Source organism: Saccopteryx bilineata, chromosome 1 (assembly GCF_036850765.1).
Source record: "Saccopteryx bilineata isolate mSacBil1 chromosome 1, mSacBil1_pri_phased_curated, whole genome shotgun sequence".
In the NCBI taxonomy this organism is placed as follows: domain Eukaryota; kingdom Metazoa; phylum Chordata; class Mammalia; order Chiroptera; family Emballonuridae; genus Saccopteryx; species Saccopteryx bilineata.
This window is the reverse complement of record NC_089490.1, coordinates 25,308,960-25,328,722: the sequence shown is the minus strand read 5'-3', so window position 1 is coordinate 25,328,722 and position 19,763 is coordinate 25,308,960. Positions and strand designations below refer to the sequence as shown.

The 19,763-nt window shown below is 37.0% G+C and overlaps 1 long non-coding RNA gene across 2 annotated transcripts; it reads right to left on the bottom strand.

Moving 5' to 3' along the window:
• Positions 1–202: 202 nt before the first annotated feature.
• On the bottom strand, positions 203–8,751 carry LOC136319828 (uncharacterized). 2 transcript variants are annotated; one of them, XR_010728230.1, is made up of 4 exons: positions 8,620–8,751; positions 7,647–7,714; positions 7,443–7,531; positions 203–587 (listed from the first exon to the last, which is right to left on the bottom strand). It is a non-coding gene; the product is annotated as an uncharacterized lncRNA (long non-coding RNA). The 2 variants fall into 2 exon arrangements; XR_010728231.1 differs by lacking the exon at positions 7,443–7,531.
• Positions 8,752–19,763: the final 11,012 nt, after the last annotated feature.

Here is a 19,763-nt window from a genome sequence, read left to right as displayed (position 1 = left end):
GAACATGGGGCTACATGTGTCTTTACGTATCAATGTTTCTGAGTTTTGGGGGTATATACCCAGCAGAGGCATTGCTGGGTCATAAGGTAGTTCTATTTTCAGTTTTTTGAGGAACCACCATACTTTCTTCCATAATGGTTGTACTACTTTACAGTCCCACCAACAGTGAATGAGGGTTCCTTTTTCTCCACAGCCTCTCCAACATTTGCTATTACCTGTCTTGTTAATAATAGCTAATCGAACAGGTGTGAGGTGGTATCTCATTGCTGTTTTGATTTGCATTTCTCTAATAACTAATGAAGATGAGCATCTTTGCATATATCTGTTGGCCATTTGTATATCTTCCTGGGAGAAGTGTCTGTTCATGTCCTCTTCCCATTTTTTTATTGGATTGTTTATTTGTTTGTTGTTGAGTTTTATGAGTTCTTTGTATATTTTGGACATTAGGCCCTTATCTGAGCTGTTGTTTGAAAATATCATTTCCCATTTAGTTGGCTATCTGTTTATTTTGTTGTTTCTCTTGCTGAGCAAAAACTTCATAGTCTGATGTAGTCCCATTCATTAATTTTTGCCTTCACTTCCCTTGCCTGTGGAGTCAAATTCATAAAATGCTCTTTAAAACCAAGGTCCATGAGTTTAGAACCTATAAGATAGACTTTCCTAGCAACTTCCAAATATACAATATTGTTAACCATAGTCATCACGTTGTAGATTATATTCCCAGAACTTATTGATCTCATAACTGAACGTTTTAGATTCCACATATAACTGAGTTCATACAGTATGAGTCTTCCTCTACCTCTTATTTCATCCATGTTATCACAAATGACAGGATCCCCTTTCTTAGATAGATGAATAATATTCCATTGTTTACAAAATTTTCTTTATCTATTAAACCCCCAATAGTATATAAAATATCTCAATTGTGATATTTAGTTAAGTCAGCTTACCTCTTGCTCCCTCCATTTCTTTATTTTCAAAATAAGAATATGATGATTCGGATCAGTGTAGATCTCACAGTTAATTTTACAATTAATTGCTATCTAAGATTGATCTGATACAGAGGGAAAAAATAATTGTCCTCTTTATCAACCTGAATCAGTGTTTCTGAAATGATTATTTGTGGTAGATCAGTTAAATGGATCAAAAGGGTTATAAACTTACCAATTGCTGAAAAAGACTATTGATATATTTCCTCTTATGAGGCACCGAGCTAATTGTGATAGCCAGTGTTTGGAGAAGTCCTGCAATTAAACAACCTGTTTATCTTTGTTTAAAACAGTGCTTTCTAAAACTATTTGTTCTTATGACCTCATTTAATAACATAAAACAGTGTATTATATAACCTGATATGTTACATAATATACCATGTTTTCTATAACTCATACCACTATTTGGGAAATGACAGCTTTGTTTTGGAACTGAAGCTCTTTGGTCTTTAAACAGTTGAATTATGTATAACCTTTTTCACACTTTCATAAGCCTCGTGTTTCAACAAGTCTAACCTGTGTCTATAGGGCTGAGTGTAAGCAGTTTCACAGCATGGCCAGCTGTTCTAAATTCTTAATATAAAAATTTCCATTAATCTATCTCACAAGCCTTTTCCTTACAGCATATTAACAGACTGGAAATTTATAATGAGTGAACTCAGGGTCATTGGTGCTCCCAAACAGCTTTCTTTCCAGGGACACACAGAGAGATATACTCCATCAAGTCATTGCTACCTAACCCCTGCATTGAAATGTCCGGAGGTCAAAGCTGATACCATTAGTACTTTTTATTGTGGTTAAAAACAGTACTAAGCATTTCGATCCACAAAACCGCTTCTGCACAGTGCAGGGACTGGTACTGAATTAAAAACCTCCAGAAAAATAAAACCTATGTTTTTATATTTCATAGAGTTAATAATAATTCCTCAACTAATAATCCCAGGTATTTTCTGCTCTGTAGCTTTGAATTTAATGTATTTGAAAAATAAAAATATAGCATAGTATATTTATTTTAAATAAATTTAAATATTTTTATAAACACAAGTACCCAATAACATATTAAGTTACACAGAGTGTAATTTTAAAAGTACGGAATTTAAAATCAGTGCTACCTATCTATTCTAATATCTATGGTAATGCACTTTATTGTCCAGAACTATAATTGCAATTTGTTTCTCAAAGGACAGTGTCAACCTTTTGAATTTTGTGGACGCCACTATTAATTCTGCTTGCAGCGTATTGCTGGCCCACATCATGTGGTGCCAGCAGCATCTTAAATATATTCACCTTTCCATGGCCTCTAGATAATGGCATTTCCTTCTTCTTCATATTAGATGATTTTATTTGTGGTTTGATTTAATATGCATACACTAAGATGACTAATACTTGCTGAAAACCACTCAATAAGTCTATCAGTTACAAATTTTGCAAAGGTGATTGAAGACAAGGGAGGTTCGTAGTTTCTTTTTCATTTTTTCCATTGATTTGAGAAAAAGAAGCATCAGCTCACTGTTCTACTTAGTTTTTTCATTTAGTACATTTAGTTGTGTACCCACTGATTGCTTCTCATACGTGCCCTGACGAGGAATCAAACCCACGACCTCTGGTGCACTGGGATGATGCTTTATCCACTGAGCCACCCAGCCAGGGCCAGGCAGTTTCTTTCATGTAAGAGAGAATGTCAGAAAGAATGATGAGAATATTCCATTCCTTTTTCAATAATTAAGGAAGCTAGAATCTAAAAAGTTGAGTGTATTAGATTGCAAATTTCTCTGATAGTCTATGAGTTACCAAAGGGCCTCATTCTATCTCCATATTCTATCCTAATGTCTGACGTTTTCTAGATGCTCAGTAAATATGTGTTGATTGAACAAATCAGTGAATGAATGAATGAATGAATGAATGAATGGCTGTATCTTATGTGGGAAGATCCATCACCCTCTGGAATCTTATGAAATACCTTCAAGGTAATTAAGCATAAAGAGACAACTGAGGAACTCATGACTGAAAATTAGGAACTAATATCATAGCTCAGCACCAAAGGAACTAAAATTAAAGGGCCAGAAAGACTTTCAGACAAAAAGACAGTATAAATTAAAACACCCCCTTTACTCTGAAAGAAACCTGACGTTAATATTTAGCACATCATAAATTTTTTTTTAAGTTTCCTCTTAAATTCTGGCAATCAGATTATGGCTTCCTGACAAGGAGGGGGAGCAGGTGGACATTCTACTCTCAGAGACTCAAGTGTCCACACTTGCCAGTCTCCTCTGGGTGAGCCCTGATTAATATAATAATTATAACAAATTTTATTATTTTTCTGAAGTGCTAAATCAAACAATTTTTTTGAGCTGTGATATAAAAGCTAAACCTCATTCAGGCATGCACCTAACTTAGAAAAACATAACTAAAAATAAGGATTAAAATAAGTAAATAAAGGACACGTAAAATTCCAAAGTAAACAGCTCTTACAAGACATGAGCCTGAAGGAATAAATCAGAAGAATTTGTGCTGAGCAACACAAAACCAAAAATGTTGGAACTGAATTGAACGAAATTTAAATAAGCTATTAGGTTAGAATGAGACACACAACTATGGTTTAAAGTGGTTCTTGACTGTTTTTCCCTGTAGGGAGTAGATATATAGCATTAAAAATATATCACATTCTATTATATCCATGCTGCCTAAATTATTTTTTTTTATCCAAAACTTATATGAACTAAAACTCCTTAGTGAAAGAGGTTACATGAATAAATTAATAAAAGAATATACATTCGTTCCTGCGGTAGGAGGTAAGGTGGGAAAACAGAGTCCATACTCGGGTGTGCTGAAATCACAGCCAGCAGAGCACAGCTTTCCATTGGTGTGTGGCTGAAACAGAATGGGTACTGACAAAAAAATTTTGTTGTTAGTGTAAGGTCGGTGGATAATGGGAAAGGTCAGACCCGGGAACTTTGGCTGGGACCGCCCACAACTAAGCACACCAAAAGAAACTTCCCAGGAACCCTTTGGAAAACAGCGACCATCTGCCAGCCAGTGAGATTTCACCACATCATATTAGCTCAACCACCCTAGGGACCCTTTAAATATCCCTCACACAGGTCACTCCTTGCAACTTCCTTGGCCTCCATCTTTCCTCGGGGCCAGGGAACCTCTCCGGGCGGGATGCGCACTCTATACTCAATAAAGCCTTTTACTATTCCACACTTCGTGGCTCCGGCCCCTTCCTTCCTTCTTGGTGGAGAAAAATACCTTACAGTTAGACCATCCTTTTCCTGTGCCTTTGAGGAGGGGGACAGGATTTTCTTGGCAGCTTTTCTTTCTTTCTCATTCCTTCACTCTTTTTTGTCTGTGTTTGTTGGCAGTTCCAGAACCGATTGGATCTTACCCAGGATATATGGGGGGGGGGGGGCAGGGGACACTAAGGAAACCGGGGAACTCACTGCCATCTCAGGTTTCAAGTCTCCCGGTATCTATGCTATTCGACTTTCTTCCTCTCTGAGACACCCGCCCCCTGTTGCTGTGCTAGGTTCAGTGTTATTTCCTGGTAGCAGAAAGGAGCTGGGGGTGATTAGGCTCTTCCTAGTTGGGAGAACTAGATGCCATTATCAACCTTTTAAATTTTATCAGAGAACTCAAAATAAGAAACAGGTATATGATATAAAACATAGACTAAAAACTTACAGGGTAAATTTGGAACACATTAAAAGCAAGGTATAAGACAACAAGTAAGCACTGTGGCAAACTGAAGAAGGAATAGCAAATCTCAGAGGATTTAGATTAAAACTTCCTAAAACCACCAGGCTGGCCAAATATGATTCAATCCAGCATGAGAATCTTCAATTCGAATTGTAAAGGAATTTAAAGTTTGGGGCCCAGTTTCTGGCTTTTGTTTTTACTCAATTATACCTTGATTCTGTCCTTATTTGAAACTAAAAAGGTAAGTTACTTCATCATTGTAAGGCCAGGAGCCGTCATCGTGACCATTCACATGCAGGTTCCCATTGGATTCGGGCAGGCGATAAAGAAATGGCGGAGTCAGAGGATGGGGGGCCATCCTATTTATTGGTGTCTCACCAAGACAGGCAAACCACAAAAGAAGACAAGGGAAAAGCAGAAAACCAGCTCTTCCCATGAAGGGCAAGGGATCAGGGGAGCCCCTGCAATTGTGATAGCAGGAACTGTGTGTCTGAGCTCCTGGTCTGTCCCACTTTATAGTGTAGAAAACGAAAATCCCTTAATCCAATATACAAACAAGAAAGTCTCCGATACAAAGTCACTTATCCAAGGCATAACTGGATTTCTCATGAGAGTGCACCACCCAGATCATACAATCAGTCAAGGGTGTGGGGAAAAGCTTAGTCCCAAAACCAAACCTCAGGCTACAACAACCTGGCCTGCTTATAGCCTGTCCCCCACACCCATTATAAGTCACAAGCGAGCAAACATATATATCATGTTTACAAACTTATTTGACCAACAATCATAATCTTGGAAACTAAGAACAGTCAGGGTAATAGAAAATAACAAAACATTGAACAACATATCAAATACAGTTTCTATTTTCAAGCATAATAGATGGTTGTTTCCGTATCTTAGCTAAGAAAAGACATTGTTACACTTCTAACGAACTGGATTCCTATCCTCTTCCCAGATCTCAGCTAAACTTTTAGTTATTTTCCTGAGAAAAGAAAAATAAATAATAAACTTTTAAACTTTTCAGATACTTCATTAAGTGTTAATGTTTTCTTTCTACAGAATATTCTACAGAATATTTCTACAGAAATATTCTCCCAGTCTGAACAATTTCTTTAGTCCTTTCCAAACCCAATTAGGTTGCTAAGTAGTGATAGATCTCATAGCTATGAGCCTGAGGAAGTAAACTGCACTCATTACTAATTACAAAATTACAATTCTTTCTGGCTTGTATCTATTGTTTACATTTTAATTGCAGCTGTTTCGCTTGGTCTCTACCCAGGAAGCTGACAAGCATGGGCTGCATCTGTTCCTTTGCTTTCTGATTCCTTTCAGGTTCAGCTGAAGCAGAAGGTCCGAAGTCCGGAGCAGAGGATGAGTGTTAACGCCTCCAGCTCCCTCCCTCTTTGGACCCAGGTTCAGAGTGACTGCATTCTCTCATCACAAGCCAGAACTCCTGGTGGGTGATTCTCTTACAGCTTCCTCTCTTACCTCTGGGGAACGGAAACGGCTCCTTCCCCTCGTTCCTATAGTGACTATAGTATAGTCTATACTCCTTCTGTCACTAAATCAGCAGTGCTTCTTTACCTCTTTTATTTTGTTTTGTTTTGTTTTTAATTTTAATTTATTGTGTTGCCATGGTTTCAAGTGTCCACTCAACATAACACCCTACACAGTGCATCAGCTTCATGCCCCCGTGCCCCATGCAAAGTCTCTTTCTACCGCCATTTCACCCCCTTCTCTCCCCTCCCCTACATCCACGCCCCCTTTCCCTCTGGCTATTGCTAGCTTGTTGTCTATCTATGTGTTGTGTATATGATTTTGGCTAATCCCTTCACCTTCTTTGATCCTATCTCCTCTTCTTAATCCCTTTAAAAAAGATTTTCTTGCCTGGCCTGTGGTGGCGCAGAGGATAAAGCGTGGATGTGGAATGCTGAGTTTGCTGGTTCGAAAACCCAGGCTTGCCCGGTCAAGGCACATATGACAAGCAACTACTACAAGTTGATGCTTCCCACTCCTCACCCCCTTTCTCTCTCTCCCCTCTCACTAAAAAAGTTAATAAATAAAATCTTTTAAAAAATTTTTTAACTCTACCAAAACCTTTAACATTTAGTTGCCCCATTTGAATGTGTCATCTATTTCCTGAAAGGCCCTTGTTTGATACAATACATGCCCCAAATATTGGCTAAGTCAGGACTCTTCTACATCTCACAAAATGAAGATGATACAAATTTAGCTGCTAACAAGCATTGTAGACTAAGGAGCATTTTGCCACAACTGGAGTGAAGTGAAACCCAGGCAGAATGACAAAGCAAGCAGAGTTGGATGGAGTGCATCTGGGCTGTCAGCATGAGCTTTGAAGTCAGAGAAGTCTGTGCGTGGATTACATCTTCAGCATGTATTGGCTAAATATTGAACAAGTGGCTAAATAATGAACAATTAATATAACCCAGCTGAGCCTCAGTTTTCTCATCTCTAAAATAGTGATCTAAGAAAACTAGATAGAAGGTGACGGAGGACAATCTGACTTTGGGTGATGGGTATGCAACCTAATTGATTGACAAGATAACCTGGACATGTTTTCTTTGAACATATGTACCCCGATTTATTGATGTCACCCTAGTAAAATTAATAAAAAAAATAAAATAAAATAGTGATCATAGTACCACTTACTTCACTCGGTTGCTGTGTTGGTTGAACCTAACATATTGTTGCTTAGCAAATACCATCAACTTGAAAAAAGAATGCAGCCCTTACCTTCCTCATCTTTCCTTTGCCAGGGATAACCCAGAGTTTATTATTCTGAGTAGTTAGGCATGTTCTCCCCTGCCTTCTCCAGCCCCTTCCTGAAAATACATAACACCATCCCTCTGCATTACTTTTAGCACTTTTATATTTCTCCTGGGTCGTGAGTCTAATAACAAAATGATGAGAGTGATCGTTGAGTCATTAGCCACATACCTTTTATCTGTGCATCAAAAGCAGGAAAGAAAATTATCTAATTGGAAATAGGATTTTGGTGTCTTCATCTGTAAAGTAAGAAGAACAGATCATGTTTAAGAACCCTTCCAAGTAAAGCCCTGTGAAATATTTTAAGATATATTTAAATAGTATTAATATTAATCACTGATATTACATAAATTGAATTGCTGTGTTTTCCCCTGGCTGTCAGATGATCTCCAAAAGGCTGGGCACACTGGGCCCCACTTACCAGTGTGTTATGCGTAGGTCACCATTTTACTGATATTCTGATGCCATTAGCTCTTCAGAGTTCATAAGTGATATGTGATTTGAGGGCAGCAGTACGAAGCTAGAAATCTCCTCTTTCATTTACTCCAGGATACCATTATATTTATATTATCCCACAATATTTTGTTATTGGTGGTGGTGGTGACTGGTATTAATAATCTAATTAGAAAATATCTTGTATTTGGTGAGTTTAGATTTATGTATTTTTTAAAGATTTTTTTCTATTTATTAATTTTAGAGAGGACAGAGAGAGAGAGAGAGAAAGGATAAAGGGGGGAGGAGCAGGAAGCATCAACTCCCATATGTGCCTTGACTGAGCAAGCCCAGGGTTTCAAACCGGCGACCTCAGCATCCCAGGTCAAGGTTTTATCCACTGTGTCACCACAGGCCAGGTTATATTTATTTTTTACTATTTCTATATTTGGACTGGTTCTTCCTCTTCTGTTTGTACTGTGTACTTTTAAATATTTCTTTAACAGAATTTTTTCTTGATTTTTTTGGTATTTCAATTATTTTTAGACTCTATTTTATTTTAATGTTTGAACTTTAAGTTTTAACATAAAAATTTAAATATGTATTAACACCTGCCTTAACATTTAATGTACACATTATTGGTAGTCATTATTTTATATAGACAATGTTCAATTAAATTTACCTCAAATATTTACCAATCTTTTTTACTCACGCTTCTCTGTCATTTTCCAAACTCTGATTTGGAGAAATTTTTCTTTTTTCTGTAAAGCATTTCCTTGAGAATTTTATTTTGTGAAGCTCCTCTAGCCAAAGAAATGCCATCTTTAGTCTTCAGTACAAAGGGAATGTGTCCTCTCTCAGTCAGAAAGTAGCTGACTTATATAAACAGAAGTCCCTGCCCCTAGTCCGTGGTTGGTCTGTCTTTATGCAAATACAGACTCCAAAACCTTGAAGTTTGATTGGCCCAAAGCACTGCCATGATTGGTCAGAATGAAGCCACTCTGGTTGATTGGTAGAACTGATGGGAATATAGCTGTGCAGCTACACTACACAGGAAAGCCTCAGTCCTATTGGCTGAAATAGGATTCCAGGAACTCCTTTTTAAGAGTTGCCTCAGATGTCAGGAACACAGTACAGGCCAGTAGTCCAGTGCTGGCTCCTCCCTAAAGTGTAGTTTGAATGGGATGTACCTGTTTAAAAACAGTTCCTAAGTTCTGCTTTTGAATTTGAACTCAGACACCAGGAGCACTTCTTGGTAGGTAACTTCTTTCTCAGAGTACACAATACTTCTTTAAAATGTTTATTTTTTTATGATGTTAAAGGATATCTAAATGACATAATTCTTCATTCACACTATTTTTGCCTTTTTGCCTTATGATTACACATACTATATATTACTGCCTCATGTTTCCTTTCATATCTCTGTACATCTGTTTAATACTTCCCATCTTGTTTTGCTCTGAATTTGAAAGTTTCTTCCACTCTATATTACAGTTCACTTAAGTATCTTACAAGGTCTGCTGTTTTATAATTGTTAGTATGATGGCAGTCAGCATGCAGTTTTCATCATCTGACAATTTATGGTATCACCAAAAAAGCAACAGCAGAAAATCTGTAGAATGGATGTAAGTAGATTGGGAAATAATCCCAGTGATGAGAGTATAACAGCCTTTTAAGAAATACCAGATTAAAATTCTCAAGATGATACTCCAGAGAAAATAGCAGAACACACTGAATAATTCAGAAAAAAAAAAAGGTATAAAAGCCAATGGCTCTGAACTAAAAGTGATTCATAAAAATTGAATTCTAAATGAGAGTACATTTCAGGAATTTGTAAACCAATTTATTGTATCTATATTTTCATTTTTACATATGCATAATAATGATATATAATGCAAACCTGTCTAAATACATCTGAAACCTCTTTAAATTAGTAAAAAAAAAAATTTATTTCTTAATGGTACATGACATAATGGTGCATTTGCAATCAAAGGCATTTTAGATTTGAGGTAGTATTGTATCTGATAGATATTGATATCACTAGGTATCAGATAGCATCTGATAGGACTAATAGAATCCCTTCAGACCAGATACCTCTTTGTTAGAAATTGTTGCAGTCATTATAGTAGTTGTATCTTCTGGCATTCATGTTAAAGTACTGTCTCTTTAAATATATTAAATACATTGATTCTATTGTGGTTGAGTTACTCTTCTTGTGGGTTTAAAAGACAAGGTTTGTCTTCCCATTTTGTGCTGACTCAATTGGTAATATTCTCAGGGTATAGTCACAGCATATCATTTTATTTATTATTACTTACTTTATCATTGCTGAATTGAACTCTGTGTAAAAGAAAGTTGAAGGCGCACCTTAATAGTCAATATGTCAGAGAGAGAGAGATTATACTGATAAAGCAAGATATTGATCCCGGAATTCACTCGACAAAGGAAGAAAAGGAAGAACTGATGAGGTTAAATTACTTAAAATGTTAGCAATAAAAGAACAACAATAGGAGTGCTTGTCTCTTTTTAATTGAATTTATTGGGGTGACAATGGTCAACAGAATTATACAGGTTTCAGGTGCAGATTTCCACAACACATCATCTGTACACTGTATTCTGTGTTCACCACCCCAAGTCAAGTCTCCATCCATCACCATTCACCTCCCATACCCTCCTCCACCTCATCCCACTCCCTATTTTGTCTTCTTAATGATAGCAAAGGTTGTTCCTGAATAAGGAACAAGGGTCTCTGAATCCTCATTGTCATCCAGAGGATTTCAAAATATCTTTAATAGGTGTATTGAGAATTGACCTAGCTGAAGGAGAAATGGTCTTTCGTGCTTAAAGTCTTCAGTGAAGTAAGGATAGAGCCTGTTGGGATCTGGACTCATTCCACAAGAGTAAACATACCCAAGTATCAAGTAATTTCAGCTCCCAAGATATAAGAAAAATCTCTTTAATTACTCACTAACCACTCAGTTATTTAGTATTTATCTGTTTACAGTGACATGCAAGGTACTGAGAACTGAGCACCTAAATATGAACAGTATAAGGCTGTTGCCCCCACATATATAATGCAGAAATGTTAACAAAATTTTACTATAGAATGCTGTCAGTAGGTTCAGCTGCAAGTAATGGGAATAGATTTAAAGAGCTTAACTAAGCAAAAATACAGTTACTTTTTTCTCAGTAAACTACAAGTAAATAGCTGGTCCATCTATTCAGTGTTGTTGTCAAAGACTAACATTCATTTGGCAAGAACTGGATGACATGCCCCTGTGGTTGTGTGGACATTAATTATTCAACTGGACATATTGCTACCAAAGACGAAATGGGGGGTATTTTGTAGAAGGAGGGCTATGAATAGGCTGTAAGGTAAGCAACTGGCAGTGGGTGCTAAAACAAAAAATTAAAGTTATAAGAGAAGAATACATGAAGTGCTAAATGCAAAGCTCCAGAGACTGAATGTCTCCTGAATGTCCCCTCAGAGGTTAATTGTTTTCATGCACTACTTACTACACATAAATCTAATTTGGAATTACGTGACTATTTATACTATCATCCTAGAAACAGATGACTTTAGATGACTCCACTCAGTTCTCATAATTTTGGTAAAGTTTCTTCAATGGCTTAAATGTAACTATGCCTTTCTACAAATGTTTAGCTTTTAGTTTAGTTGCTGTAACACAGACTTTATTAGCAAATTTTTCATCACTTAACAGTGGCATGTGTAAATAACATGAAGGAGACTTTTTGCACATACCAAGTAGAACCTGTTTATCTCCACCTGTTTGATATACGAAAACTAAAAAGATTCATTTGATTATCTGGTCTGTCATTTTGCCCTTAGCTGCCTACAACCAATATTCCCTGAGCATGACTACTCAAGTATTTACATCATTAATGACAGAACAGATTCTCAGAGCAGCTGAGATCCAGATGTTGACGAGGTGTGCATTAAGGTAGACCAAAGATTTAGCTGAAGATAATTTGAGAAAAAGAATAGAAATCAGTTATGAATCATTTTAAAAGCCTTATCTTTCTTATTCTGTTGTAAATACATCTCAGGCATCTACTAGGAAACATTAACTTTCTAAATAACATTATACAATAATTGAACAACTGGAAAATTGATTCTATACCACCAAATATGAAAAACCCTGAGAAGCCCCATTATAGAGGCTGGGCTTTGCAGATAGAGTTTTGCCAACTATCTCATAATAAATCTTCCCAAAACAATGGTTGGATATATGCTATATATAAAATAAAGACACTTAGGCATATATGGTCATATTTGAGATCTTTTCAAAGACTTAATATTTATAGTGAACTCTGATCTATCTGTTATTTTGTTAAAAAAAAATCATATAAATGAAGCCACTTCAAAATGGAGTCAGAACCACCATCCCAGAGAAACTGCCTTGCACTCCTCACTTCCTCAAACCTTTTGAACAAATATTACTCTTCAAACCCTTGATCCCAGTAAGAATTAAACCTTACTCTTTGAACACTTGAATCCAGTTCAATGTTTGAACTGGGTGGAATAACCTTTGGAGTATTCCAAAAAACTATATGCAAAGTTAACAGGAAAAAAAAAAACACATCCTGGCTACAGGACTAAAAATTAGACATTCTTTAGAATCAATACTACATGAATACCAAAGAATAACTTAGCTTATTTGCATCTGTAGACATTTCTTCCTTGGCTTATTAAAACCAACAGAAATTTCTGCCTTCTAGTCACGTAATTATTCTCCTTCCCTTTCTCATAAAACGCCCTTGCCTTTCACCTTATTATCAAAACACTATTTGGGTTTCTGTCTGAATCAGCATTTCTCAGAATTGCCTTTTTTTTTTATCACAAACAAACACCTGCTGTCTCTCAGTTTGGCCTTTTATTTTTCGGTTAACATAATGTTTTTTCGTGAATTTGAATACACACATAAGCAAACATTTCTAGAACTCTCACCATTGTGTTGTACAAAGTGTTCTCTAAAGTAATGCTTAGACAACCTTTCTGTTTATGTACACATAACATATTCAAAGTTGTTTATAACCAAATACTCTCCAAGGATGCATTTGGGGCCTCTACTGTCTAAGAGATGAGTCATTGTCTACCATCAAAAAGTTTGTTACGATAATACATTTTTTTTTTGCACTTGATAGATTTATCAAAGAAAACTGGTGGTCTGCTACATTAATTGGAATCTATTTACAATATCTTGACCAAATAAGGATTTCCTTTACATGATGACATGAAATCTAAAAATAAGCAAACCAGGACTGGGTGAGCAGCTCCACAGTATCTTCAATGTCCTGCATTCCTTTTGTCTTTTTGATTTACCGTTCTTGTCAAGAAGCTGTCTTCGCCATGATGGTCTCATGGCCACAAGATGCATGTCCCACTCCTGGCTCCTGTCTGCTTTGCTGGAGGAAGGAGGACATATAAGAAGGTCCTGATGGCCCCTTTATCAGGAAGAAAATCCCAGCACTTGGATCTTTACCTTGTTTGGATAAGGCAACTAATAAATGTCATTTTTCTAGGTTTTCATCTGTTTTGTCACAAAGTCTTAATAAAATTGCTTCTTTTCATAAGCAAGAGAAAAAGAATGAATATTGTGAAGTCTACTAGAAGAGTCTACCACAACAATTCTATTTCCATTACATTAATGTTTCCCTGCGTTCATTCCCCAAAATACATATATACTATTTTGATTGATTTTCTTGGCCCACAAAATTTTTTGTTAAAGACCTGAAAGGTAGTAATATATTTCTAAGGAGGTCATGGCTTTGTGTTTAAGAATGGGACTACCTGAATAAATATATTCTCTTCAGAGACCTATTTTCAAGACAGAATTTTTTCAGTGAGAGGTTTGCCAAAATATTTACTAAGTAATTCTTCCCCAAAAGTTAGACATAATCACATAACCAACATAAGTATAATAGCAAGTACAATGTAGTACTAATCACACTCATATACTTATTTGTGATCATTACCCACAAAGTAGAATTTTGTTTTCTTGGAGTAGAGAAATCATCTTCCTCAAAAGTGGTATATTAGAAGAAAAACTAGGGGAACTAAATTTTATTCTGCATTTCATAAAACCAATTGGAAAACCCCAATTTTAATCCCTCCTGCAGTTCCATGATAAAAGTAGTATCTGTGATTGCATTAACATTATGATTACCTTTTCTGATTTAATAACTTTCCGTTTTATACTGATAGGTTCTTTCAGAAGTAGAGAGCTATAAGAGACAAACTTAGCAAATTGTTATAGTTTTTTTTGTGAGTTAGACACACTAATTTCAGCATTAGTTCATCACTATGAATAACATAGTAAAGGAAGATGTTACACCTTTTACTAAGAAGATATATGAGTTATTTCGTTCTTTGCTTAATCCCTTTACTCATAGACACAGACAGCAGTCTGGGGATTACAAGAGGGAAAGGGGTTGGGGAGATGGTAGAAAAGGGTAAATGGGGAGTAAATGGTGATAGAAAGAGATTTGACCTGAGGAGGTGAACACACGACACAATGTCCAGATGATGATTATAGAATTGTACACCTAAAACCTACATAATTTTATTAACAAATGTCATCTCAATAAATTCAATAAAATTTTTAAAAAGAGAGGGAATAACTAGATTTAACAGAAAAATTATAATGTGACACATAATCAAGACAGTATTTTCCTGACTGTCATACCATTAAGGCAAACCTTGTTTGGATACCTCACCCTATATCATATCAAATATATTTAAATGCATTCATATACCACATTTGTTCTAATTTACATACATATTTCCAGCTTTATGATGTTAATGACAAAAATTGTATATATTTCAGGTTAACAACTTGATGATATATGATAAGCCTAAATCATAAGCACTGCCTGTGTTTTTGGTTATTTAAACCATTGAAATTTTTAAGAGTTATATGATAAATAATAGTAGTTAATACATATATGGTCAACACTATATAATTTGTAAAGCTAGTGCCCAAATGAATTTTATATAATTTAATAATCTAGAGAGAGAGAAGATGTCTTATTTTAGTAGAATATAGCATCTTTCATTCATTTAACATTTCAAGAGCTACAGCAACTCTACTCTTGATAAAGTTCATGGCCTGGCAGCAAATCAGAGAGCCTTGCATGATGCCACACAACAAGTCTAAATGAATGAGCTCACATGCTGACTGGGATCGGATGACAGTGTGTAGGTCCTATAAAACGTACCTAAGCGTAAGATGCAGTAAGAAGTCCATAGATCATTTCTATACCACGGAGACAATATAGTGCCTTTATGCATCTGAAATATTCTTTTAACAGACGATCCAGCTGTTGTGTTATAATTTATGTCAGAAATGATTCTATTCCTTCCGTCTTCATCAGAATAGAGAAAGGAGAATGAGCTCTATGGTCTAAACAACCAGCTTGGTATTCTCTAGTTGTATATTCATAAAATTTATTTACACAGTAATCATGGTTTCGATTTACCCTGTAATAACTCCTGGAAAGAGAAAAAAACACAAAAAGTCAAGGGAGACGATGTGTCTAATCTAAAGATAAGATGAACTGCTGCAATGATTGTAATGAGGAAAGACAGGAAGACATCTGGCAATACCTGTGACGGCTACTTGCAGGGGGAAATTCCAGCATTACCAGTATTTCTCTAAAGTAGTGTGAACTACGTACATTATTAAGACCAGAGATTTTATGTTAAGTCTAGAGTTAACATGGAAAGCAAATTCTTGCTAAAACTCAATACAGCTATAATAAATAAAAAAAAACTCTATTTCTAATTATAGCTTAAACAGCACTCTACTTTGGAATTAAACATTATAAATGTTCATTGCAAAAATTTCACTAAAATGACTCCATTTGTCAAATGCAAACACATGCACATGCATGCACACACACACAGACATGAACCCGAGTTAAAGCTTTGTTGTTTAGATCCATCCTCGCCCTCCAAGTCTATCCTGAAATTACTGGCTCTCCAGAATCAACATAGCTGGATGGAGACAACTGATGTCATAACTATGAGTGATTATGGGTTTTAAAAATGTAATAATAGGAAATGTAAAATGTTCTTACCTGAGTAAAAAAGCTTACTGGTTAAATTCATAGCTTCAAAGACATTCCTGGCAAAGGAGAAAAACAGTCAATCATTTACATTCCTGTTAAATTACAGTCTTCCAGTTCCATAACGGAAATGTATGGCTATTCCTATTATGATGGGCTAGATTAATTATTCTATTTTTACAAGACCTTGGCATTCTTATCTTTTCAAGTACATGTATACCATTAACTTGTAAGAAAAATCCTGGTCAAAGTATCCCCCCCCCTACCCTTTCTCAAAATTAATGCCCTCAGGAAACATGCCAATTATTTAAATTATTAGGAGATAGAGGTTAAATTATGGCTAGAATGGAGCACGTAGGTAAGGAAGAATAGAAAACCAGCTCTGAGTAACCATTTTAATCCTGATCAACTCAACAATTATATGAGAGGAAAGGAATAGTCACCAGACTTTGCAATGTGGTTAGCAGATTTGCCTTGATGATATCAGGTGCCTGGGCTGGACCCAAACAGTTACTCTTTTCCTGGTATCCTGGCACAGGTACAGAGGCAGCAAAGAATTTAAAAAAAATTTTTTGTATTTTTCTGAAGCTGGAAACAGGGAGAGACAGTCAGACAGACTCCCGCATGCACCCGACCGGGATCCACCCGACACACCCACCAGGGGCGACACTCTGTCCACCAGGGGGCGATGCTCTGCCGCAACCAGAGCCACTCTAGCGCCTGGGGCAGAGGCCAAGGAGCCATCCCCAGCGCCCGGGCCATCTTTGCTCCAATGGAGCCTTGGCTGCGGGAGGGGAAGAGAGAGACAGAGAGGAAGGAGAGGGGGAGGGGTGGAGAAGCAAATGGGCGCTTCTCCTATGTGCCCTGGCCGGGAATCGAACCCAGGTCCCCCGCACGCCAGGCCGACGCTCTACCACTGAGCCAACCGGCCAGGGCCAAAAATGTTTTTTTTTAATCTCTCTTTCTTAGAAAATAGGCATCCTTTCTTGCTCTATAAAATATTAGCTTTAACTAGGCAGAAGACGGTTGGGGATGTTATCTCTCTTCCAGGGTAGCCAGAATTCTCTGCCTTAGGGGCAGCTTGAGCTTGTTATAGCTCCATGTTTTGTAAGGTGAATACATTAGTATAGAACACCAAGTGAAATGCTTTGTACATGATAATACCTAAATAATCTCATATTAAAAAAATAGTGGCTTCCCTTATTAAAACATATGTTTTATATAACTTATGAAATGGCTATTTTCCTATTTCAAGATAGGGCCTTTGGTGCTGCAAACTGATAAATTTTAATTTGGTCATTTATATTATTAAGTTCTTTTCAGTGTCTTTCCCAATATGATATTTACCTATGAAGATGAAAGCAAGTCACAAATTTGGGTGTATATGGAGTATAAACTGACACAAAAACAGTTTCACAATCTGTTCTGCAAATTCAGCGCAATCTCAATAATATGTTCTTCAAGGCAGGAAACACTACCTCCTGTGAAAGATGTGGTCAAATCAAGGCCAGCACAGCAATGATCTCGTGTCAGGATTCAATCAGACCCTAAGCCTAGGGAGCAGTTTCATACTACATGCACAACTACATAAAACCCCCTAGATTCTGACTGAAAATATGTGTGCAATATTTTTAGCCAACATAACTATTTCTTTCCTTTTTTTTTTTTTTTTTTTTGTATTTTTCTGAAGCTGGAAACAGGGAGAGACAGTCAGACAGACTCCCGCATGCGCCCGACCGGGATCTACCCGGCACGCCCACCAGGGGCGACGCTCTGCCCACCAGGGGGCGATGCTCTGCCCCTCCGGAGCGTCGCTCTGCCGCGACCAGAGCCACTCTAGCACCTGGGGCAGAGGCCAAGAAGCCATGCCCAGCGCCCTGGCCATCTTTGCTCCAATGGAGCCTTGGCTGCAGGAGGGGAAGAGAGAGACAGAGAGGAAGGGGGGGGAAGCAAATGGGCGCTTCTCTTATGTGCCCTGGCGGGGAATTAAACCCGGATCCCCCACACGCCAGGCCAATGCTCTACCGCTGAGCCAACCGGCTAGGGCCCCAACATAACTATTTCTATATCCATCATGCTTATTAATATACTCACTGACATTAATTACTGTTAGACACATGGTAATCAAAAATTTTGGTTAGCCACTTCGGATTTGTTAAACTTTGGATAGCATCTAACATGCCACGCCAAAATTTGTATTTAAATAAAAGAAGATTGAGGGTTCACTAACAATTCCTATGGGATAAATTAAAATTCACATATTGAAATATTTTAAAATAATCACAGGCAAGTTAGCAAAAACTTAGATGCAAGTATGTTCACATTATTATAAAAATAAATGTTTTACTCTATCAGTGGATAGAGTGTCGGCCCTGCATTGGATGTCCAGGTTTTGATTCCTGGTCAAGTTACACAGAAAAAGTGACCACCTGCTTCTCCCCCCACCACCTCCCCTTTCTCTCTCTCTTTCCCTTCCACAGCCAGTGGCTTGATTGGTTTGAGCATGGCTCTGGGCACTGAGGATAGCTCCATTGGAGCACATCAACCTCAGGTGCTAAAAATAGCTCAGTACTTGTGCATTGGCCCCTGATGTGGTTGCTAGGTGGATCCCAGTTGGGGCAGTTGTGGGAGTCTGCCTCACTATTCCCCCTCATCTCACTTTAAAAAAAGAAAAGAAAAAGAAAACAGAAGAGAAGAGAAGAAAAAGGAAAAGAAAGAAATTCCCTGTAAATTTTATTCATTTATCAAAAAATTTTTGAGTCATTACTGTGGTGGCAGATCTTGCCGTGTCCCCTTGATTTATCTTGTGATAAGCCATTTTAAAAGTTGTCTTGCGATTCACTCACTTGACATTTATTGAGCTCCTATTATGATGGAAGTTATCTATTATTTTCATGGTCAGTGAAATCCAATTGCTTTCTCTCTTCCCTAATAAAGCCTTTAAAACATTTTTTCCTATTTGATGATGAGCACCTTGACTGGTAGGGATTAGAATCTTTCACCACCTCCTCTGTGCATATGCACTGTCTTTTTGCTTTCTTTTGAAATATGTATAGGAATAGAAATAAAATTACAGAGAATAAGCATATACCCTTAGTCCACACTAATGCTAGCATCTTACATAATCAAACTATAGTTATCAGAGGCAGAAAATTAACACGGACTTGTTATTCACTGAACTCCAGACCTTATCTGAATTTCATACAATGTCCCTATTCTGTTTCAGAACAAATTCAGGATTATACATTGCATTTAGCTGTCACACCTTCTTAGTCTTTTCCAAGCTGTGACAGGCCCTTAGCTTTACCTTATGCGTCATAACCTCGGCACATGGAAAGATCACTGGTTAGTTATTCTGTAGACTGTTCCTCAGTTTGGGTTTTTCAAATGTTCTAACATGATTAGATTGAGGTAATAGCTATTTTTACAATAATACAGCAGAATCGATATGCCCCTCTTTGTGGATTAGTTCAGGGGTACGTAACATATAATGTCACTGTCTTATTACTACTGGTGTTAACCTTGATCACTTGGTTAGGATGATCTCCGCTGAAAGTTACTACGTTTCCCTTTGTAAGTAGTAAATATCTTGGAGGAACTGCTTTGAGACTAAGCAAACATCCTGTTTCTTCTCAAATCTTTACCCACTAATTTAACATCCATATAGATGATGTCTGAAACAATTATTACTGTGTTGTTTGCCTAAGGGGATTTTCTATTTTTATAAATGTTCTTTTACATTTATTAATTAAAATTCTCTTATGAAGA